Here is a 27,078-nt window from a genome sequence, read left to right on the forward strand (position 1 = left end):
ATCGAATAAGGTACCACTCGACTCATGTCACTATTTGAAATTTTGAAGTTAGCCCCAAGATCTCTTCAGTGAGGCCATTGGGATAACAGGGACATACGACATGCCCTATGATATTAAGGTATTTCGATTTTGCTCCATTCATTTACCTTCCATGGTTTTCATAATACGGGTACTGGAGTTTCGGAACATATCATGGCGTCCATTGTGAAACTGGTGATCCATATGAAACATCTTTTGGTACAGCGTTACTTAGTTTTCCAAGACATTTCGAACGAGGTATTACTCGACCCATGTTCCCATTTGACATTTTAAAGTTACCCCCCCCCCCGTTACTCCCATTTACGCGGGGCGGGGTGGGTTACTTTTGGCGGAATTTGTTTCCCCCCTCAGCAATATATAACGTGTACTTCAGACATTTTTTTCTGTTTTATCATTTCCGTGGATTGATTAAAATGACCCACCCTGTATATATATTGCTGCCATACATATGTATATGGTGTTTGAGAACTTAAGGTTTTGTTAGATGTGTTTGAGAGAAGTTTAGACAAATATTCTTAATGCCTATGGCCTTGAACCAGCTTTGTATATGGCAACGCCAGATTTAGTTTGGGATTCACGGTTCAAGATGACAAATACTAAAACCAGACTTACTAACTGGTATTCATGATAGAGAAAGTAATAAGAGTTGGAATTAGTCAATGCTAGAAACGATATGTAAAAGAAAACAAAAGAAATATGCAAGCTTACGGTGAGAATAAAGAAGGGTCTTAGATTATGTACTTAGCACCAATCACCTTTATGGATAGACAATGAATGAATATCTGCGACATAAATGATTTAGATGGTTAAGCGAAGAAGAAATATATAGATTTCACAAATATATATGATAATTATGATACTGATTAAATATTAAAAGTATATATTGAGTATCAGAAACAATTACATGACTGCCACAAATATCATCAATTAGCTCCTCAAAATATATGCACAACTGGTTCAAACAATCAAAGTTATTAACCACCCTATATGACAAAGAGAAATATGTGATACAATATCGAAACTTAAAACAATGTATATCATTTGGATTAAAATTAAAGAACATACTTCACGTAATCCTTTTTAACAATCAGATTTTCTTAAAAGATACATAGATTGAAACACACAGGTGACAATTAAAGCAACAAATGATTTTTACAAAAAAAATTAGAAGTCGATGAATAATTCGGTATTCAGGAAGACAATGGAAAATATTTTTAAAAAATATGTAAGCCTATACAGATACAATGTGATTCAGCAGGAGTACAGGAACCGAATTTTAAACATATAAGTGTTTATATAAAGAATCTATGTGCTATCATTACGAATCAAACCAAATTGACTTTTAATAAACCTATATACGTTGTATGAGTGTCTTAGACATATCAAAGTACTTAATATAGAACTTCCATGATAATGTGATTAAGCTAAAGCATCAAGACAAATTCGAAATATGTTATGCAGACGCAGATGGTTATATTTACCATAATCAAACGGAAGATGAATACGATGATATGAAAAATTATATAGATTACTTCGGAGCAAGTGATTAGTCTCAAAATAATAGGTACAAGATTCCGCAGATCGATAAGAAAATATTGGTAAGATGAAAGATGAGGTTAAAAGCAAACTTATAGAAGAGGTTCTAGGTGCACGTAGTAAGATGTACTTTATTAAATCACCTCAACTGGAGCTGGTGGACCAGGACTCTAAAGGAAAGTTCGATAAACAAAGAAAGTTTTATGAAAGCGAAAGGTTAAAAAAGTGTTGTATATAAAGAACAGACATTTAGCGAATACAAGGACCGTTTGTTCAATTAAAGGGAGTACTATAAGAAGATGAATTTAGTTAGGAGTTAGGAGTACAATATATGTAGCATAGAAGTAAATACGTTACAATTAAGTTGTGTAGATTATAAAAATATGTTTTAAAAGAATGGGATAACTATCCTGCCATAGGGACATTATAAGATAGAAAAGAAGTGGATATAGTGTATATATTTATTTTAGTTTTAGACGTAAGTATACTTTATGGATGTAACTATAAAATTTTGGGCTAAGTAAAGTTCTGCGGTCTGTAAGGAGTGGAGACATATGTACTTTGTTATGCTTCGAATTATACATTTTCGATTTATAAACAAATACTTTAAAAATTTACCTACTAGTCTACCCACATATATACTTCAAATAAATTCACTCAATAAAACTAGTTCAAATATGCATACTTTGCTTTGCAGCAGATTAATATATTTCGATTAGTTGAAATAAAGGAAGTTGAATTTTCAACCCTAAGCTGTTAGCAATCCTAGACACTTCTCATCAACTACAACTAACTTCTGCACGCCACGCTTCCACTCATTATGTAAGTCATGGGCAGATACAAGAAGGAATTCAGCTCTGATATATATATATATATATATATATATATATATATATATATATATATGAGACTAAGATGGTAGAATATGTATATAAAATTGACTGTGTGCGTGTCGTATACATTATTAAATTTCATTTTCTGAATAATCGACAATCTGTGAACCGATTTGGATAAAACGCAAATGTATGTCTGAGTGTACGTAGCAAATGGAACTGCTATAATCTTATCGATTTTACCATAAACTATACAATATGTTATTCTCTGTGTAAAATATCTTAAACTGGCATCAGTTGATGTTTTACATTAGCGAAGATAGTGGCGTGTTGGATAATTTCGTTTGTGTATAATTTAAGTCAAGTACTGCGGTAAATAATATTCCCTATTGAAGGATGTGCTAGAAAATATAGATACGGCATGGTAAGTGAGGGGAGGGGAGGTGTCCGCTAAAGTGGGCGTTCGCATTCTACACTAACCGTTCTTCCTACTTTATTTTACTTCAAAACAATGATTTTCCAGTTCAATTTGTGAACAAAACACTACAGAGTATGACGTCAATCCCTAGTAATTTCACACCCTTCTGCTCAGAAACACAAAACGAGCTGTTGTGCGTGTTGAGATATAACTATTCCAAAACTTTCAGGTTTTCTTTATCAAGGCCTATTGGACATATTCGACAGTGAAATATTACCAACTCGCATAATTCCCCAACAACGATTTTTCCAAGTCTTTTAGAAGCTACAGGTCTGCAAACTTTTGTGTATAAACCTGTGTCCCCGTACTATATGCAAACACAAATTCAGACACATACGCCAATTGTTTCCTCTTGCCAAACATGTCTTCAGAGTCCAAAAATGTTTCTACTGCTGCCATTTAGTGCTGTTATAATATGTTGTCTCGCTTTAAGTATGTCACTTACCTTTGTTGAACACTTCTTCAGTGTAATTCGTTGTAGCAAGTGTACTACGTCTTCCTCTCTATGCATAACAATACACGGATATGTGCATATACATAATTGTATAAAAATATTATTAGTATGAACTTGATGATGAAATTTTGTGTATGTTTAAAACATACTGAATTATATATGTGTATGCTCAATCAATATCGTGCAAGGAATGGGTTTTGTATTTCAAAATATTTAATTAAAATCAGTATAGCACTAGCGTGTACTAAAATATATCACCATAATAGTGTTCACGCTGATTTAAAAAAAAAAATATCTCACGGAAAAAGTGTGTTATGAGTTTCGTTTTACCATTTACTAAATATAAAATAGGTATACTATAATGTGCTCGGTTCTTTCTCTTTCGCAGGGGATTGGGACGGTAAGATTTTTTATCAGTTAGTATAAATATTGTGACAATTTTAAATAAAAAATACTTTTAATGATATACAGAGCATTTAAAAATAGCTTTGAAATCGTTATTTTGCAAATTGCAGGTTTCATTTATAATATTGTGTAATATCTTATAGACATATACGAGATAAATTAGAGTTACTGGTAAGTTTATGTCTATTAAATGTACTTTACAAATAATGAGTTTTCAGTACACTTTGAATATTTTGGTATATTTCAGACACTGTGAATTTATTATAAATGTCTTACGTAATACGAAAAACTATACAATACTTAGAGGTCATCAAAATCTTATATTTGACAGCGTTCACATCTTCATGAATTTTGTGGGTTAGTGGGTGGCATGGCATTTTATTATTTTCGTCGTTTAAAATAAAAAAGTAATTGCATTACACCATAAAATTTGATGCGGACACAAAGACATAACCGAAGCATGCAATAAGATTACCATTCTAAACGTTACATCAGAATTATTTGAATAAAATGAGTATTAAGCTCTAGGCCATGGGCGTAAATTTTCTACAATACTTTTATCCGAATTTATTAGTTTGGTCTTAAGCATTAACCTTACACATTGTGTGCCTTGATCTACACCTATAGTCCCTTAGCCGTAATGAAACTAAGACAACATTCGATATATGAAAAAAGGGCAATGTTCTCTTGTGTTGAATTAATAAGAAAAGAGATTACTACTATAAGACGCAATGTCGTAATTTAACTTTAAATAAACTTTAGAAAATGCTTAGAGGGGTCACATAAGCAATGCAAGTACTTTATAAGAAAATATATTAAAGATAGAAAGTATTTTCTATTGCTTCCCTTTTTAAGGAAACAGCTTTGTATTTATTTCTAAAGTGGTTGCCATTATTAAACAAGACGAAAAAATACAAAGGAATTCTCATTGCCTTTGAAGTACGTAGATAAGTATGTGTCTGAGAAATGTTCTTTGCATTTATATGTTATCATCAAAATTGAAAATATTCAGATTTGTTAGTTGCTTCTATTATTGTTACTAATTGATTTATGTAGTCTATACTCCTTATAACAATACAACATAGATTACCTACAATTTATTACATTTATAAGCACTTCCGTTTTCTCAGTCACTCGTTGTGTCGTTTTCTAAACATAACTTGAATTTAAAATACAGCATTGCAATTCATACTATTGAGGTCTTTCCTCATTAATTTGACAAAACAACAACTTATTCTACATTCATTACTTACTCCTCGAGTAAGATCAAGAAGACAAAATATGGAATGAGATTGAAACATATGATATAACTCATAAATACTGATGGAAAAGTAGAAAATTTGCATGTATAGGCGCAAAAGTAGCAATTGTTCACATAAAACAACTTACTTATTTCTAACTATCAAAAATGTTAAATCTTAACTAACTGGTTACGTATATAGATATAAAAGTGAAAAGACAAATTGAATGGAACTGTGTGATTATTCGGCAATTAGGTGGGGGTAATACACTATTCTGCTATCTATAATATTCACTTAGAGTAGATGATTACATAATATAATTTATAATTGTACAACGATGTAAGAATTGATATATCCTGTTTGGTTAATTGGCGTTTTGTTGACCTTAACGTTGACTCATGGATGCGAAGGGAAATAGTCAACACAAGAAGAGAGAAACTTATATTAAGTAGTATTATAATTCTGGAGTTAATGAATGAATGAGAAATAACATGGAAAATCACGATTTACTGTTACCTTCCCCTTATCTATACCCCATGAAAAAACGTAAAGAAATTTCTTTGTGCACTGTTTACATACCTGTATCTATCGTCGAAATCGAAGAGATATAAATTATGACTTACAGAGGTTCTGGGCTAGATTTCAGTGACTCAACTCGACGACGAGCACCTCGGGCAGCAACACAGCAAATATACGTACATATAAGCTGGGCTACCAATCCGCTCCAAATACTCTGACGCCAAACTCAAAGAAATTAAAAAATCTCTTACATTGATTTGACACTTTTTCCTACACACAGAGCCCAAAACGGGACTAAAGACTCAAAAATGCATGTCTTAAAATTTGGACATACTTTAATGTGTACAAATGAATTGCTTTCTAATGGTTGACATGAGGAAATATATAGATTTTCTGACACTACAAATAAGCCAACCATGAATATTAAAAAATACACCAACTTTATCATGTCGAAATGATCTACTTGTAAGTTTCCAGTAGTTTTGACCGATGAGTACGTTGTGTCGTGATCATTGAAGCAATTTCGGATTTGATGTACTTGTATGTCAAAGTGAACCGCTTGTCGATTATCTCTTGTTATCAAAGTTTCTAATGCTGCAACTTTGTCGCTTGATATAGAAATTTAAGAAAAAAATATGTCGCGAACAACAACTGGTTTATTTATCATTGTTCTAGTAGGGATTTAGCGCCATGTTAAATGTTGTCTAACGATTGAACTATTTCCATTTTTTCTAGCGTCTTGTTCAAATACGTTTAGCGTTTTTATTGTTATCGTTGTTGGCAGCACTGCGTATAATGTTTTCCAATAGAGCCCATAAGAGCAAAATCGAAATCATGGGAAAAACATTAACACGCATATAGCAATATACTTCTTTTTTTAAACATGATCCGCCTTATGCGGAGTCGTTTGGACATATGATTAGTGCCATACTAAAAGCTGGACTACTGCAGAAAACATATGTTAGTCAACCGCCTTAGTATGTCACTAATAACCAGTCAGAACGTCTCTGCATAAGCCCTGGTAAATCTTGATTAAAATTTCGACGATACGATTTTTGAAGCAGGGGTGTCCTATTACTTCTTTCATAAACACATATCACTAATGTGCATTAATGTTTAGTCACATGTAAGTTAAAAACGATTTCGAAAGAGTTGGTATTTTCTCCACTTGGATGTCCATGTGACATAATTTCTATAATTATATTTGATGCAAAAAGGAATATGCATGTTTCCTAAAGTATAATAGCTAAACAATCGTTTGTAAGAAATTCCGTGCAAATTGATTATACGGATTCGTACCTTTTTGGAATACATTCATCTTCTGCACAATCAAAAAAATGACTTGTCCACTTGCATTCCCCGGTGCAGATTCACTTTAACAGGTTTTGCGTAAAACACCAACTAATCTCTTCTGCGTTGCTGCTAAAAAGCACGATTGCTATCTAACCGAGTGAGGGCAGAAGTGCAGCAGGGGTTCAGAGCGGTATTGCAGGATTGCGTCTGTACGGGCGCGTGAGCGGTGGGAAGAATACCCGTACATGAGTATTGTGGAAAACTAGGGCTTTTAAAATACAAATATAAATTTTTGGCAATATTCAGGAATACGGTTCTACCAAAGCAAGATACATTTCTTACCATTTTATCTTAAGTTGGAAATTTGTCCAAGTATTTTTAGCAGATCATGCATTAAACCAGAACCCAAATTACTACTTCCAGACTGGCTTCAGAAGGGCTCAGTATAAACACAGTGTGAACGTATGGCATAAAACAGGAATCAACATATGCTAGGTGACCTCTAATAGGTAAGAATGCTATTTAACTCATTGAGGGTAGAAGCATTGCAGGGGAGTGTGATCGATGGTGAAAGAGTGCTTGCGTAGCGAGTTGGCATGTCAGCGAGGGTGACTGACGCATACACGAGAATACTGGAAGAGCACACTCACACAAAATACTTTCACTATCGCACAAGATGAACTTCAATATGCTCTGTGTGTACTGAGAGTAAAAAGCTAATTATATTCACAATGTGTGATAAGCTTAAAGATGACTATGTACTAGTGAGTATAATCTCACCTCTTGAACCAGATTATTATACAAGTGGGTTCTTATTCGTAATTCGTATGCATAAAAGGAACGAATTTTGCTGCTCAGTCTCGTGCGAAACTTGCTTCGATGACGTTTCATACAGAAATGACGTAACGAATGAGATATTTATTTACATCCCTTTTCTAAATCAGGAATCAGCAGGGTTGTAGCATTGAAACATGCCAGTGTTATTTATCCAGTTCAAAAGCATGACTTTTTCTTCTGTTGGACTAGACCAATAGTGGTTCGTAAACTTTCCGACAGCGCGGACCCTTGTTCATTCGGAAAGATCTGCGGACTCCCTTAGAATGCTATCTGAAATTTCAGATGGCATTAAAAATATACTAATTAGAATTATCACTGACAAGAAAAAGATCGAGGAATGTAATGCAATAAGTACATTATTCTAAAGATACATGATTATTTCCTATACAAGATACACTCTACCACTGAGCCACCACACCCCTGCAAGGAAATGATTATACCCCGAGAAAGTCAACGGAAAATATGTTGTCTACTACAACCTCTCTTGGTCGGGGATCGAAAGAAGGACCTCACGTAGCGCTTTACCACATTTTTAAAAGTTAATTCTTTCATCGAACAAGTGGCAGTAGATTAATTTCCTTAATTTACTATATTCTTACTTCACTGTACAGTCTACAGTGTTTCGTGTAACTTCCTTAACGACAGGGTCACGAATACAGAAACATCGAGGACAGTTAAAATTTTAAAGGCTTTCTCGCCGGCAATCGAACACGGAACATGTAAACCAAAGGTGAACGTGCTTACAGCTAGATTATCTTCGAGAAAAACACTGAGGCACCGGGACCTATCTCATGATTTCCGCGGATTTTGAAAAACAAACTCCCCAATCTCCCGAAAACTTCTAGAAGAGGCTAAGGAAGAGGAATCAAAGATTTAAAATAAACAGAAAATATTTGCTTAGCTCATAAATTACAAGAAACAGAAAAATGATCAGGAGCAATCTTGTTCCTCATAAAAGGTTACATGTAATCATACTAGCGAGTATTGGAGCTCACATGTTGAAATCGGAATTAGACGCGGCACCAGTGACTCTAGAATAGATTCCAATATGAATTACTAAAAAACAAGAACTTGAATCTCCGCACTACATTTATATCTATTTATGTTGTATTTATAACTATATTTATTTTTTAACATTTAGGATTTAGGATTTCACTATCTTGAGCTTTCGGCATCGAAGATCATTTACGAAGTTACATGAGGGATGACGTCCTTCGGCGAGCAGACAATGCCGATAGGGAAGCAAGAAAGGATTGGGGAAGGTAGAAAACGGCCTGGGACCTAGAAGTTAGGTATCACCCCGGCAATTTATTATTGTTAATTAGAAGAACTCAGGAAAAGCTCATTCAGGATGGCTTCCCTGCTTTTCCACTTTTTCCAAAGGGAATCGAAACTCACTCCAATACACTGTGAAACAAGTGAACTACGTACTGAGTAGGTCACAAATACTGGAGGTAATCTCAGCTAGATGAGATTACACTCAATTTTATGTGTACCAAAAGTAAGAAATCATAGTTTGATTCATCAGTTCCCATCATTTAGTGAGGTACCTGAGATTAAACTCAAATGACGTCACGTTGTTTCGCTTTTTATGCAAACAACCTTGAGATTAATCTCAAAATCTTGAGTAAAGAGAAAGATCTCAATTTTATGCATATCACCCAATGTCATTCCTTTGAAATTTTTTCACATTGTAATTTACCTACAAAGTTACTGGAGTCCGTACCATCTGTTGCAGTCAACCCATTATAGATAGTTATATGATCGTTAGATTGAGTTATGCAATTTTATTCCACGCTTCAGACTCACTTTTAGAGATTTGCTGCTAAAACACCATCGAACCTCTGGTAGGTGACCACTAAATGCCCGAATGCTGTCTAGCTGAGTCAGAGAAGAGTGCGGAAGAGGGTACCGTAGGTAACAGAACGTCAGTGATGTTATGTATACGCGTAAGCAAGGATTATGAAAAACTTCTGGTTTCACATATAACATATCTTTATTTCTAATGTTATTTGGTGCTCACATTGAGGTGGACACTTGTATTTGCTTCTACAGATTCACTGTAAAGAATCTTCTGCAAAACACCAACCAACCTGTGCTAGATGTTCACTAAAGAGCATGAATACTATCTAGCAGAGTCAGGTTAGGAGCAGAGAAGGAAGTCGGAGAAGTAAGGCGTGGTTACGTCCGTAAGGAGCACTTGCGTAAGCGGTGGTGTGTATACACGTAATCGAGAATTCTGGAAATTAACTCTTCAAGATTCAAAGATATATTTTTTTTTTGCATTATTAAATCAGACGGTTCTACCGAATTTTGACACATTTCTTACATTTTTAGAATTGTATTCCGTTCGCAGAGCAAGCACTAAACGAGGACCTCGATTAGTACTTCAGGACTTCAGGAGAGCTCATTATTAACACAGTGTGAACGTATTGCCTAAACACTACAGTGCATAAAGCACGTAAAAACTTTTGCTATGTTTCCACTAAAAAGCAAGAATGCTATTTTACCGAGTCAGAGGAGAACTGTAACAGGGCTTCGGTTCTCGACGGTGACGTTGACCGTGACCGGCTTTCCACTTGGTGCGTCCGTAGTGACTAGGTGTCTCAGCGACCGGGATTGACGCATAAACGAGGCTAGTTGAAGAGCACACAAATACAAAACTTTTACCGCTTTAAATCCACCAATATGCTGTACGTGCACTGACAGTAATTGCTTATATTCACACTGTCTTTATTTCACTAAAGATTTTCTCTTGTATTTTTTTATAAATTTTCTCTTTATTAGAACCGCCTGTTCGAGTGAACTCATCTTTTAAAGTTATTTGAAAGTTACATCGATTTGTGCAATTGTGATCCCCGGTGCGCGTCCGTGTGAAAATAACAAAGCTGTGTTAGATGGCAACTAAAAAGCACGTTGGTATGTAGTCGACTCAGAGCAAATGTACATGAAGATGGCCCCGGCGCGTGTGAGTCTTTAGGGAGCGGGCGCGTGAGCGAGTATGGGTGAGTGAGTAAACGAGGATTCTTGAAACCTACTACTTTCGGAACCTACTACCTTTTTGTTGTCATTTTCTCGTTAGAGTAATGTTTTCACTTTAATTCCCATGCCACTTACTTTAAGAGGCTTTGTATGAAAAGTACAACCAATCAGATACGTCATTGGACGTAGACGTTTGCAATATATTATGGCTAAAGGAAACTTTTAATCTTTAATAACACTGATATGCATTCTGCAACTTTTTCTGTTGTTTTGAAATAAAATGGCTTATCGGAATGGATGTTGTCTGCAAATTTCCGAAAATGGGTTTCATGGTTTTGTATTACGTCGGGTTTTATCACGTGAAAATTAAAAAGAATCATGCGTTTGAATTACAACGATATATAGAGGAGAACGGCAAAAATGACTTGGGTTCGAAAGGGTTAAACATAAGCATCTTCGAAGAGTGTAATATATGTTGGAACAGACTGCGTGTTAGGTATGATTTAAACGTGCGTAAAAAAGGTTTATTTTTTAAATAAGTTTTGCTTGTCTTTATTTCTAGGTTGCTTATTTTTGCCTTAAACTAGGAAACTTAATTATTGAGGCGACTATTTAAATGAAGGACACTGTACGTAAATATTTATGTACTGCTTTGCATTGATGGCAAAGGATTTCAGCTGTAATTTCTGTAATGTTCCGTAATATGGTAATTTAAGATAATAAATCATAGCTGTGAATGCAGAAACTTCCAAGTACTGTGACTTAAAGTGCATCCGGAATATCACTAAAAGTAAACACCAAACTTCAAATATTGATTCATGCACGTAAGCTTATCTCGCTTATCTCGGATGTAAAACAGATTTTTAATATCAAGTTTGAAAAGACTATGATGTTTTTCTAGTATCACTGATAGTAACCATCTATGCTCTAACTAGACGTGTAATATGCTATACTAATACAAAAAAGTATGCAACTTTAGTTACAACCTTTGCTAATATGTGCATCCTCAATTATTAACTTTAACTCACCATATAACAAAATAGTGCATTACTACGTGGGTTGCATTCCAGGCGAGAGCTCATGCGGTTCGAATTACACGTCAATCAGTAGATCCCGACTCATACAGCGATGCCACTGAAAGGGACGTTACACTCAAAATCGACACTCAAGAGCTGAAATCCTCAACCAGCAATGCAAAACTCATAAATAATTTACATTTGTTGTCCTTCATTTAAATGGCCAGCCGCAATTTACTTACCAAAAATTAAGTCATTGAGACAAATAATAAGTAACGAGTAAATAGAAATAAATAATAACAGATTGCTTCTACGACAAATTTATTTTAAAAAAATATAAAACTTGCATTTATTTCTTTGCATTGTTAAATTTCAAATTCGTACATTACATTTCTTTCTTCCTTTTCCTTTTTTGTATTCGTTTTGTACGAGAAGGTTTTAACTAAAAGGTAAGAAACAAATTCGTAGTACAATAGGAATAGATTGTTGTTTTCATGGTTCTTATATGACACTTAGCTCTACTATTATATTTTCTTCTTCCAGACATTCCAGCGAGGTGAAAAAAAGAATGCTGTTACTCCACCAGTCTGATACGAAAATAGTCAGTTCATGGGTGATACGGTTCATGGATGGGTCCATATTCGCTTGGCTTCTGGACATTTCTAATCAAAATACTTGGATTCTTTCAAGGGAAACTGGTCGAAACATGTCGCAGCAGAACTTTAAAAGATACAACGTGGAACGTGAAGGCACATAACTGATGCTTTTTAGTGCTTGAACATTGCTACATGTAAAACTATATTTCGTGTTTCAAATATTGATTTCTCTTGCTAAATGTGACATCTACAAATATAGCAGAACAACATTGACTCTTCTGAATAGCGTGCCGTATTTCACATATATTGTACACTAGCAGCGTTCACCCCGCTTCGCTGGGGTCACCCCGGAACGCAATAAACTTTGTTACTTAGATAATTTTTACTTTTTCGCTTTCAAGTGATATGATAAAAACCATAGAAGATTGGAGTAAATGTTAACATTATATCGCCTGTCATTTATGTTAACCCGCCGAGTGACACGGTCATGTGGGTTGCATATAAATACGGTTAGATTTAGCTATGATGAGCTAACAAAGGATTTGTACGTTATGGACACTTGAATGGTCAATTATCTCAAGACACTGGTAATTGAAAATTAAAGTGATATGATAAAAACCATCTAGGGTCCAAATCTTAATAACCCCCCAAAAATGAAAGAAATTGGTTCAGCCGTATTAGCGTGATGAGCTAACAAAGGATTTGTACGTTCTCTTTTATATATAAGATAATATTTTTCATTACAAATATTACTTGGCAGTTATAGGGAAGTGATTTACACTTAATTATCAAATTTTCTTTGAAAAAAGTCAGGTAAAAATGGGTTAATACAGTTGTACTCATATAACAGTAGTAGTTTTAGTAAACGAGCAATAGTAGTAATATTTAGCACATGAATTAAACAATAAATTATCCAAGCAGTATGTATGAGTGGCTGTCAAATGAAAAGCGGACACTCTCTATAAAACACATTCCTCGCAAGATTTGGCAGCAGTTCTTAATATTCGATACTGTCATCCCTCGGGGAGGAAAAATGCATAGTGACAATTCACGGAAACACAAAAAACACAAGCATTAAAAATAGAGACAAACATGGAAATGTATATCGTTTTGTGGTGGCTGATGGTATTGTAACGCGTTAAACGCATCGTTGTGCATGGAAAAAACAAGATGTCACTGATAAATTTGCAGGAGTTGCATAAGATATTCCGAATAGGATGCGTATAACTGGGAGTCGATTCGTGCCCAATATCTTATACCAATTGTCAGTGTGACATGCATTTGCTATACACTGCAGTCATGCGGGGATGAGTTTCGCGTGTTATCTTTGCTTGGCTCTATTTTTAGTGCTGGGAAAACATACTTATTATTACGCTTCACTTACAGAGCATTAAACAAACTGTGTACCTGTAAGTTGTCACTATGCATTTGTCTTCTCCAAGAGATGGCAGTTTCGGTTATTAACAACAGTGTTGCAAACTTTTGGGTGGAATGTGTTTTATAGATGTTTTTTAGTTTTCATTTGACTGCTTCTCATGTGTTAAAATGATATAAATGGAAGTCATCTTGTCATTGCACTTTGTATGTCTACTCTGATGTGTCATTTTGACTTACGATAAGTCATAATACGGACAAAATATTTTACATACTTTGGTTTGTAAAAATTATATATTAAGCGTCCAGGTGACACGCCAATGTCGTCAGATTGGCATTCTCGCTATATCATTACGACATATATGTGAATCATATTACGGACAGGTTTGACATATTTTTATACCAAATAAACATACATCGGACTCTGTGTGTATGACAACACGTTTACACCGTAATAAGGAATGGGACATAATACTCACATCACAAACACAAATTTTAAATTTAAACGTAGTTTATTTTAAGGTAAAATTGAAAATTAATCTTTGTACACTTTAGGGTGTTTCATTTTCTAAGAAAAAAATTAAAAGTGGAATGATTGCACATTTTGCAGATTTTGCCCCGATTCTCAGAGATATATGTATAGTATTATATATAGTCTTATATACGGATATATATCCTATTTCAAGAAGAGTGTATAATAATTAGAGGTTTCAAACTTTAAATGGTTTTGTAGAAATAGACAAAATATCTTTTTAATTTTTAATTACTTTGTGTTCCACCCAGACATCACAAACTTAAAATAATACCAAAATAGCGCAGAAAAGTTCATAGGTAAATAACTTTAATAATTACGTTTAATTAAATGTTATTTCTGTTTTATTTTTAATTCGCCCAAAATTCCACATACAACTCTACTTTCACTTACAATCTGAATTTTACTGACATATTTTGCAGGGTATGAAACCTGCAAAGGTGCAGATTTGTTGTTTTAGGCAGTTAAAATTACACAAGGTAATAAAATTCAGATGAAAAAACAATGGTAAATGACAAACTTAGACTGAATGCGCAGTTGTGCATATTTGGTTTCTCTAGAGGATTTCGGTTGTCCAGTAGTTGATCCAGTTATTCTGCTTATTTCTGTCATTTCTTGTCAAAACTTTTCGTTAGTTTTTATTTTCTAGTGTTGGATTTTTCCACCCTTACTAAAATTGTTCTCACAATTTGTGAACGCGGAATATGAATCTCTATTCTGATGTTAATATTTTTCTTTAGATTTTCAAAGTTTTGTTTACGAAAATAAATTTTTAAAATAAAAGTTTCATTCAAAATTTTGAAAGTAAAATTTAACAACAATTGTTTTCAAATTTACTAATTTCAAACCAAAATTTGATAATAAAATTTGAAATAAAATATTCAAACTGTAATGCTCAAAAAATGTCTTTATGCTTCACGGTTAACTGTCAAAGATTATCAGGATTTGAACTATTACATTAAAAAATTAACTCTTTTAATTCTTTGACAATTATTACCAGTGACGCAAAAATAAACCTTTGGGTGTAAATGTTCAAATCTAAACTTCTAAAACCAAAACTTTTAAGCATAATTTATGACCAAAAATCTTTGAAACTGAAAAATATAAAACGCTAATTCGTTAAAGCAAAATTTTCGCAACCAGGATCATTTTAAATTACGTATCTTCAAATAAAAAGTAAACATTAATTGGAAATGGTTAAGCAAATCTTTAAAATGTGTTGTAAATTCCTTAATAATCGGATTGAAAATTTCCGTACTGCTTTGTATACACAACTCCAAAAGTGCATTACCACCTGCAATTCTCCTTTTCCTGCAATAGCACGCAACCCAGAAAGCTCTACGCTTCGGTTGGTTGCGAATTCGAAAGGCGTTGGACCAAACCTAAATTTTGTAGCAAAAATATCAGTGTGGCAAACTGCAAATAAGAGAATAAAAGAAATTGTTAAGAATGACAATTTTATTATCGTGACGGAGTTGGATGATATCAAAAGTAACAAAATGTTCTTACTTAAGCAGTTCAAACAAGATGAATGGCAAGAAACAGATATCAGAGGAAACTATTTTTCTCCTTCACCCCTAAAAAACAATCTCATAAAAAGTTATATAATGCAAAGTTTTAATATAGAAGCCCGAATCAAAATTTTAAAAGTTGACATCCTAAAGGCAAGAACAACTGAAACGAAATGAGCGAAATTGTAAAATTGTAATGAGTGAATATTACAGACGTAAAATGAGGGAATACGGGTTTCGTATTTTAATGAAAAAACGGTTAGGCCACTCCAAACATTTGATCACGAAACATCAAAAGTGCTGGTAAAAGTATGTCATATGTGTGTAAAGAACATGAAGAATTGCAACGAAACTTTACGTGTCCGCAATACGAAACAAAACAAACGATTACTTTTTTATTTTCTGAGGAAAAATGGTTTAAGGGGGGCAAAAGCCCCAACCCAAAATTATGAAAGTTGACTCCCAAAGTGCAATAAGAAGTGAATCGAAGTAAACGATATTGTGGACAGACATTGTACACGTACAATGACAAAAAAAATTGTTTCGTATTTTCCTGAGTGAGACACGAACCCCTCCAAACTTTGATCACAAAATATCAAATGTGCTAGTAACAGTATGTCAGATATTTGTAAAGGACATGGAGAATTATAACATAATTTTGTGTATGGACAATACGCAAAAATAAACGAACATGTGTTTTTTATGTTCTGCGGGAAAAAAAATTTAGGGAGCAAAATCCCCATCACAAAATTTTGAAAGTTGACACAACAAAGTGAACCAAAGTGAATTAAATTGTGCACACATATTGTAGATGTAAAATCATAAAAAAAACGGGTTTCATATACTCCTGCAGAAAAGGCTTGGGTGGGCAAAGACCCCTCCAAACATTTGATTACGAAATATCGAAAGTACTAGTAACAGTATGTGAGATGTGTGTAAAGGACATGAAGACTTGCAACGAAACTTTGTGTATGGGCAATACGCAATAAAATAAGCATAATGTGTTTTATTTTCTCAAAAATAAAACGGTTTTAGGGGGAAAAAGCCCCTACCGAAAATTTTGAGTGTTCACGCCCGAAACGCAGAAAGAAATCAACCAAATTGAATGATGTTGTGCACAGATATTATAGACATAAAATGAGGGAATACGGGTTTAGTATATTCCTGAAAAAAGGGTTCTTTGGGACACCGCCTCCTCGAGACCTTTGATCACAAAATATCGAAAGTACTAGTAATAGCATGTCAGATGTGTGTGTAAAGGACATTAAGAATTGCAACATAACTTTGTGTATGGACAAAACGCCAAATATAAACGCATAGAGTTTTTTTTTCTGCGGAGAAATAGTTTTTAGGTTGCAAAAAAACTCACCTGAAAATTTTGAAAGTTGATGCTGTTGCTAAGAGGAAGTGAACCAAAGTGAATGTAATTTTGCACAGACATTGTAGACGCGAAATGATTATACGGGTTTCGCATTTTCCTTTAGAAAACGGTTTACTGGGGCGCCGAACCATCCAAATCTTTGATCACGAAAAATCAAAAGTGCCAGTAACAGTATTTCAGATGTGTGTTAAGGACGTGAAGAATTTCAAAATAACTGTGTGTGTGGACAATAAGCAAAAAATAAACAATTACTGTTCTTTTATTTTCCTGCGGAAAATCGGTTTTAGGGGGCAAAATCCCCCACCAAAATTTTTTAAAGTTGACATCCGAGAGGCAAAAAGAATATACCAAAGTGAATGAAATTCTGCACAGATTTTGTGGACATAAAATGAGGGAATGCGGGTTAAGTATATTCCTGGGAAAAAGGGTTGTTTGGGCCACCGACCCCTCCAAACCTTTGATCACGAAATATCGAAAGTGCTGGTAACAGTATGTCTGATGTGTATAAAATACATGAAGAATTGCAACATTACTTTGTGTATGGACAATACGCTAAAAAAACGAATACTGTTGTTTTTATTTTCTGCGGAAAAACTGTTTTAGGGGGCTAAAAGCCCACCCCAAAATTTTTAAAGTTGACTCCCGAAAGGTAAGAAGAAGTGAAACAAAGTGAATGAAATTTTCCACAGGTATTGCAGATATAAACAGACGGAATACGAATTTCGTATCTTCCTGTAAGAAACGGTGAGGTGGGGCACGGACCCCTCCAAACCATTGATCACGAAATATCAAAAGTGCTAGTAATTATATGTCAGATGTTTGTAAAGGATATGAAAAATTTGAACGAAACTTTTTGTATGAACAATACGCTAAAAATAAACGAACACGCGTTTTTCTTATTTTCTGTGGATAAATGGTTTTAAGGGGCAAAAGCTCCCACTCAAAAATTTGAAAATTGACGCAAGAAAGATAAGAAGAAATGAGTGAAATGTGTACATGTATTCTAGAGGTAAGATGAGTGAATATGTGTTTCGTATTCTTCCTGAAGGAAAAAAAAACTCTTGAGTGGACCGAGGCTTTGAGGGACGAGAGGGGTGGACCAAAGCGAATGAAATTGTATTTAGATATGGGTGTGTAAACTATGGCATTTCGTGCTTCACATGTGTCGTGTCTCCATCCGATTTCTTTAGATTTATCAGATCAACTACAAGCACAAACAGTATAGCGTTTTTTATAGTATTTCAGGGACACTTTTAACCATTATAATGTTTTTGCGCACAAACAAAAATACGTGTCGATTTATCTCCACTTTGCTCTTGATCTGATAAATTTGATAGGGATAGCAAAACGGGTAGGAAACTTGAGCAACACGAAAGGGCTTATTTCACATAGGCTGTATATAATATATACACACTATTTAATTTGCTTCGGCCCACTCCTTCCTGCGCTATTACGGAATTCTTTACTTTTTTCCGGATGGAGCCTAAGCCCCAACAACGTTTTTCCGCAAAAATTAAAACACGATTCATTTCTTGTTTTGGAATATACGAAGTTTCGTTGCCATTCGAAATATTCTTTAGGAACGTCTGACATATGCTTATTTGCAATTGATATTTAGTAATGAACGGTTTAGAAGGTCCCAGCCTCACTCAACCAGGATATTAGGAAATCAAATTATCTTATTCTACAATATCTGCGCACAATGTAATTCAACTCGGTGCAGTTCGTCTTGCCTTTTGGGCCTCAAATTTAAAAATATTGTGTTTGGCTTTTGCCCCATTAAAACCGCTTTTTCCAGAATAAGAAACCGTATTCGTTTTTTTTTTTTGCGTATTGTCCCTGCACAATGTGTTGTTCCAATTCTTCATGTCCTTCAAGCACTTGTGACATACTGTTATTGGCACTTTTGATATTTCACGATCAAAGTTTTGGAGGGGTCTGTGACCCACCTACGCGGTTTTCTTTTTTTCAAGAAAATAAAGAACCCGTATTCCCTCATTTTATGTCTACAATATCTGTGCACAATGTCATTGACTTCGGTTAACTTCCTCTGGTCTTTCGGGCCTCAATTTAAAAAAAAATGGGTGAAGCTTTTGCCCCCAAAACCGTTTTTCCGCAGAATATAAAAACCCGTGTTCCTTTATTTTTTGCGTATTGTTCTTACACAAAGTTTCATTGCAATTATTCATGTCCTTATCACACATCTGACATACTGTTACTAGAACTTTCAATATTTCGTGATGAAAGTTTTGGAGGGTTCCGTGCCCCACTTAACCGTTCTTTTTAAGGAAAATACGAAGCACGTATTCCCTAATTTTGTCTGCAATAAGTGTGTAAAATTTTGTTTACTTCTGTTCAATTTCTTTGCCTTTCGGGTGTCAACTTTCAAAATTTTGCGTGGAGGCTTTCCCCCTCTAAAACTGTTTTTCCGCAGAAAATAGGAGACACTTATTCGTTTATTTCAAGTGTATTATCTACCTGAAAAAAAATTATCAAAATCGAAGTGTTACTTGTTAGTAACTAATATTTCTTTAAAATTTTGGAGGCACGGTGGCTCAGTGGTAGAGCGTTCACCTCCGGTGCTTGGGGCTCCATGTTCGATCCCAGCTCGCGCTGTGTGGATTTCTTCCCACATTTTTCATTTCACGCATTTCTCATCATCACTGTCTCCTTTATCCTAACCGCCATAAACGTGGGATGTAAAACTTAAATATTTCATTTGATTTTATTTCTTTAAACTTTTATGAAGAAATAGTGGGAATTAAAGATTATATAAGCGAAAAATTGAGATCTATTGGAAGTTTTGGCTCCTTTCAACGTTGAAGGAAATGACGGCACAGGTATTTAGTTTCAAGGTAGACATGAAATTTGAAACTGAGAGTTTAACTATATTTCTGTCATAATTTTAATGCACACTGTAAAGTTCCTAAATGCTAATTAAATCAAGCTTTTGCATCCAAATTAAGTTGCAGGAAATTAATTGTTAGAAAACCCGAATTGGCAATGCGAATTTAACCTTGAATACACATTGGGTGCCGGGGCACCCCAGACGATATACTTATGGGGCTGTTCTCAAGCACATTGGTTGGTACTTCCTTGTATTTCCATTTTGGAGCGTGACATTCGCGGTGGTGGGTGTGAAGTAAATTGTCTCGTTTCAGAAGAGAATATATTCAAGGGGTGGGCTTCTGCAGCACCCCACCTGTGTGTTTACGTATGTGAAATTCATTTTTGACAAAATTTGTTTTGGATACTTTGCGTGCATATGTTTAATTGCATGACGGCGAAAGTGAGTGCACGTTCAAACAAGTTTATAGACTTTGTACTAAACAAATTAAAAGAAGAAGATTATGATTCTGAAGATAATTTCAGTGAGTTCGATGACAATAATGAAGTACAATCGGAAGTCGAGGATGAAATTAGTGCAAATGACGAGAGTGACATGTAGGGTAACATCGAAAATGACCCAGCTATATGGGGAGCCTCTATATTAGTGAGACACTCATAGATTGAGTTCTCAACCACCGTTTGAAGTTTCTAAAAGAACTGGGGATGTAGATAGCTACACCCTACATGCTGGACCAAAAGAAGAATGCTCCCATTGATTTGTCCAGTGGTATCAGGAATATCCTTGGTATTCAAGAAGATCCGTCACCTGTGATTGGTTCAACATCTACTCTTCCGAAGCAAGCAATATGTCAAATGTGCCCCCGGAATAAGGACAGAAATGCTAAATACTTTTGTATCAGATGTAAAGTAGTTGTTTGTGCTGAGCACAGAAAGGAAGTCCGCGTTTCGTGCAGCAAGGAATAGCTGTATCTGTTCAAAAATACATACAAACTACTATTGTCTATTCTTGTAAGTGATAAAGTGAAATAAATGTGTTTAAGTTCATGTATCCTAACTTTAGCAGCGTTTAATTGTATGTGGTGCGCTGACACCCCGCCTGTGTATTTACGTACGTTTTTTGTTTGTGTATTCCACGGTTAAGATTAGTCGATACTTTAGATAGCATGGGAAAAGGGTGAAGAGTGTAACTTAAGTGTGTAGCCAAGTAGATTGCGAGGCAATTTAATAAACTGCATGTCTTCTACTCGCCAGAGCCCACCTCAACCGTTTCATTTTGTTTTAAAACAAAACACTTTTATCATGAGTTAAATTAGCACACAGTACATGACTGACAATTTATATTATGATAGAATATACTATGAGTTTTAATAGAAAAAGTGCAGACACTCGATAATTATTACGTAGTAAGATTTCAATAGATCCTGTGCTTGATCGTGCCGTGTGCGACGTTATGAAATTGCCCTTGCCTTGACGCTCTGGTATACACTGGATAAAATGGGTTTCATTCCTACTTTATTTACACTGGATATAGTTGGAAACTATGCTTTAGTTATTACCTTGATCATATCCTGGTTCGGCGGCTAGGTTTCCGAGACGAGACGAGACATCTCTTGAAATGCATCGTCTCGTCTCATATTTCAAAAATGCAAACAGTTTTTGAAAGTGTTTAAAAATTTATTAACTCGGAATAAATTATTGCCTTCGAAAGTATACCAACGTTTATTATTTCAAATAAGAACTATCCTAAAAACAAGGAATACCTAAAGTTATTTTTTTGATGATTCTTACAAACAGCTCTCATTTCCATTTTCCAATCGATTCAAGTTTAAATATTTTGCGATAGTGTTCCAGATACATGTGAAATGTTAAACCATTCATCGAGATCAGTGTTTCAGAAGATTTAATTCCGAGGCCTGGTGGTTATATGTATGTATAAAAATCCTTTATAAAAATACAAGTTCTCCTAATGCCAGTTTGATCAGTCACTAACAATTGTTTCATGAGTTTTCTCGTTCCGAACAAAGACACAAACGAGTCAGCCTTTTTCTGTCTGAGTTTGAAAGAATGCTGGTTTGACAATAAAATTTAGTTTCTTTTTATTTTTTCATGATGGTATTCAAACCAAAGCCATTTTTGGGATCGGAAAGCCACATAGGTTGCATTTCTTAATAATTTATTTCATACACACTACAGATAGAACTACTCAAAGCATTTTAATTGCACAGCACATAGTTCTTTGACATAGAGGGAAATCTTTGGTTATAGCAACATCCAATATTACCAATGAGAATTTTCCCCATCGCCCTTGTAATTCGCACACCGTCAACAGATATAGAACATAGTTGAACATTTCTCGAACCACTTCATCACACTCCTGGCCTTGTGACATGGTGCATTTCCTTATCGAAAAATGCCACTACCGTTGGGAAACATGGTTGTCATGAAGTCTTAGTCTGCAAGCAGTGTGCGATACGCCTCGGCCCTCATTGTGCCTTGCTCGAGTTCCACTAGACACATGGATTCTCACGTGAATGTTCCCCAGAGCATTATTATTATTATTATTATTATTATTATTATTATTATTATTATTATTATTATTATTATTATTATTTATTTATTTATTATTTTTATTATATTTGAAGTATTATTATTATTAAAATCAAATATCACGTCATTAATTATTAGTTTTAATTAACTGAATTGAGCTGAAAATCAAATCTTGATTTCGAAAGATTAACTATTAAGTTTATCCCTTCTTTACCTCTCTAAAGCAATAAATGCTGGAATTGGTTTCAGGGCTTTTTCTGAGTGAATACTTTCTTCAAAATAATATTTAAAATTATAGAAAGATTTTCGAGACATTCGAGTCGAGTCGAGATTTTGACGAATAGTCTCGACTTGAAAGTTAGAGTCTAGAAATACGTTTGTCTTGACACGTCTCGAATTTAACAAAGTCTGTCTCGACTCGAATTCCGAGATTCGAGACATGTCGACTCGTGCTCATCCCTAAATATTCATATTTTAAATGTGCAATACTACCTCGCGAAAAATAACACCGAAGTTAATTTACCAAAGTCTACTTTCTTCTTGTTAGGTTAGTGATCGTTGTTTAGGATAGATTATGTAAAGTCAGATATGGTTATGTATGTTTACACTTTCGTTTCTTTCTTTCAAAATGTATTCCCATCTATTCCCATAGAGTGGGTGCATATCAATGGCGAGTCGTGTTATATGTTTTCAGGGGGGCCTCGATATTTTTTTATTGATTTCTTTTCAGTTAAAATATTTTATGAACACTGTCATAAAGGGCTGGGCTGTGATAAAGTAAAATATACCTGTAATTTAAGGATAAGTTGGGGCTGTCCTAGCTCAGTCGGTGGCACGGCTGACTTAAACGTAAAGAAAAAGGTTTAACAGGTAAACAGGTCTCCTTCCCCTTAGGACACGCATAGGTTCAAACCGAAACTTTCTTTATGGTTGGAGGATGCAAGGCTACTGTACCGTACGCGAACAACCCCTATGGGACTATGGTAGTGAGTTGTGCAGTTTGAGCAATACGCACGGATAAACCACGCTTACATTTAAATTAATTAAAATCTCATATTAGGACTTATTCCGCAACTTTTAACAAATGCGCCTTTTAAAATTCTGTACATCTTCTACTTCGTCTTATTATTATGATTATTATGACTATTATTATTATTATTATTATTATTATTATTATTATTATTATTATTATTATTATTATTATTATTATTATTATAGCAATAGCTATATGAAGCAATTATCTCGGCCAACTTGGTTAATACACACCATTCATCAACGGATAGTTTTAGAAATGAGTGTTTTACAAGAGGAGTTGTTAGTTCAATCGGTAGAGCGCTGACTCATGGATTCAAGGGTTGTGAGATCGAAACTAGTCCGAGTCAAAAGATACTTTTCTGATTTAATTCTTCAGATGGAAATGTTTCTCTATTCGATTTTATCTCGTAATTCTGGATAGAGATGTTCGGTTTTGAGAAAAGTATACTAGAATATAAGAAAAGAAAGATAAATTACGTGACATCTTTTGCAATGTTTTACTATATTTTCACCTATCTAGGATGTTTCTGAAAGTTCAGATTTCTATATTTCCTTTTCGCTCTCTTACGTGTCCTTTAACTACGTAATTCCTACACTTATTTCATAAATCACATATACATATATTGCAGATGTATCTCTTTCTCTTCTCTCTACATCATGTCTGGAGATAAATGTTTTGATAACACGTTACAGACACGATTAAAGAAAACAATACCATCTACGAAAGCAGATACATGTTGTGGTGTTTAACTTAACATACAAAACAATAAATAGAAAAGCTGAGAATACGAATCTTTACAGAGATGACAGTGCACTGATGCTTCAAATCTGTGTCTTTACTCCCTATACCTATGTTAATTCCCTAGTCAAAATAAAAACTCTTCAAAATTAATCACAAATTCTTATACAACTATCCTTTTCTTGGAGTACTGCGCGGTCACATACCCGTCACTGCAATGAAACACTACTTTCGGTAACGAGAATAAAAATACGCATACCTCAGACGTGCCTAAAGAATATGGAAAACGCAACGAAACTTCGTATTGGGACTATTTGCAAAACAATAAATGAATTGTGTTTTAATTTTTGCGGAAAAACAGTGTTAGGGCATAGGCCCCATCCGAAAAAAGAATTAATAATACCGTAATAGCGAAGGAAGGAGTGGACCGAAGGAAATGATTTCGTGTAAATATTATATAGATCCTATGTAAAATAAGCCCTATCATGTTTCTGAAATTAACCTATCAGTTTTGCTTCAAATTTGGCAGACAAAAGCAAACTTAAAATAAAACGACAATCCTGTTTGTTTATGCGCAAAATAATTCTAAGTGTTAAATGTGCCTCCTAAAATACTATAAAATACTCTATACTGTCTGTGCGTGTAGTTAGTCTGCCAAATTTAATGAAATCGGATGGACGCACGACACTTGTGAAACATGAAAGGCAATATTTTACATATCCAATATCTACATACAATTTAATTCGCTCCGGTTTACTCCTCACGCCACTCAACACCTCGGTCCACTCAACAGTTCTTTCTTTGAGGAAAATGCGAAACACCTATTCACTAATCTTAACTCTACAATATTTTTGCACATTTTATTCACTTCGGTCCACCTTTTGCGCCTTTCGGGGTCAAATTCCAAAATTTTGGACGGGGGATTTTGCCCTAAAAAGCTATTTTACCCCGAAAATGAAAAAAAAAACATTCGTTTAGTTTTTGCCTATTGTCCATACACAAAATTATGTTGCAATTCTACATTTTCTTTACACGCATCTCACATACTGTTACTAGCACTTTTGATTTTTCGTGATCAAAGGATGGAGTGGTCGGTGCCTCACCCAAACGTTTTCTCCAGGAAAGCATCAAACTGTTGTCGTCATTTTACATCTGCAGTATCTGTGGGGGTTCATTTCTTCTCGCTTTTCGGGCGTCAAATTTCAAAATTTTGGGTGGGGGTTTTTGAAACCAAAAACCGTTCTTATGCAGAACATAAAAAACACGTATTCGTTTATTTCTTTTCGTATTGTCCATATGCAAAGTTATGTTGCAATACAGCAAGTCCTTTACACATAGAGATGCAAGGGCTCGAAAAAAAAAACGTTTTTTGAAAAAAAATCGTTTTTTTTCTGCTTCGCTTTTTTGCTTGGAAAATTTTGTGCCTTTTTCAAAATTCTGCTATAAATTGATAAACCAGACTTTGTTTCGCTTCTCTATAACACAAATGTCATTTAATTAGTGGTTGATGCCGATAATAATACAAAACCTCGAAAATAAACCATGAATTTTGAAAAGATATTTCAAACAATTTTACTTCAACATTTCTACATTATGAATTCCAAAGAGTTAAAAAATGTATATAATATTTATTTTAATTTTACAGTGAAAGTCATAAGTATTCGTACACTGACTGCATGTTATGATTAAATGCTTGTAACTCCGACTTTGTTGGAGATAGAGCATTGTAACAAAATGCATTGCATTTTCCATTAATTTCTTTATTATGTACAAAACAAACGTTCCGTGAATGCCAAAACATAGACACACAATGACAAAAGAAACCAAAATGAACATGGTTTAATGGGTCAAAAGTATTCGTACACTGAAATTAAAGGCAAAATCGTTCAGCTGTTCGAGCTGTCGTTCACACCCTCTGGCGGTTAGAACGCCCTCTGGTGGTTTGCAAAGCTAAACACAACCACAGGCCAGCGAAACCTCATTCAAGATCAATGATTAATTCAAGACTAAAGACATAATGGGTCGAAGATGGACAGAGACAACAGAAGCAGAAAGAAATATAATTATAAGGCTTCATAACGACTGCAAATCCTTACGGGAGATATTAGGTATTATCGGAAGACCGCGTTCGACATAGGTCAGTCAATCATAGATCAATACTGCGAAACAAATATAGTCAAAAACATGCCGCGAAGTGGACGTCCACGGAAGATCACTGGACGATGTGAGCGTATACTACTGAATGAAATTAAGAAGAACCCAAGAATCAGTGCTCCGCAGATGGTGCCAAAGCATCCAAATCAGGTATGTCAGTTTCAGAAAGCACTGTGCGTCGTGCTTTCAACAAACAAGGGTATAATGGACATGCTGCTCGAAAGATTTTTTTTTGTTTCCGAAGTCAATAGGAAGAAGCGGCTCCAGTTTGCAAATGCTTACGTGAATAAAGATGTGGCTTTCGGGGAAAAATTGATATTCTCAGATGATAGTAAATTTAATGTTTTTTGTTCCGACGGTAGACAAATGGTGTGGCGGAAGATAAATAAAGAGATGGACCCGAAAAATCTGCAGCCAACCATCAAGCATGGAGATCAGGGAGTGCTAGTTTGGGGGTGCATGAGTACGTCGGGAGTGGAAAAGCTGACATCGACGGTACTATGGATCAGCATATGTACATTGATATCTTGAAGAACAATATACGTCCTAGTGCTGATCAAATGAACCTGGAAGATAACTTTATATTTTAATAGGACAATGATCCCAAACATACGTCACACAATACAAAGCTCTGGTTACTGTACAATGTGCAAAAGAAACTGGCCACTCCTCCTCAATGGCCTGACCTCAATCCGATTGAGCATTTATGGCACTTACTCGAAAAGA

The sequence above is a fragment of the Thermobia domestica genome, chromosome 4 (assembly GCF_964235325.1).
Source record: "Thermobia domestica chromosome 4, izTheDome1.hap1.1, whole genome shotgun sequence".
Taxonomy (NCBI): Eukaryota; Metazoa; Arthropoda; class Insecta; order Zygentoma; family Lepismatidae; genus Thermobia; species Thermobia domestica.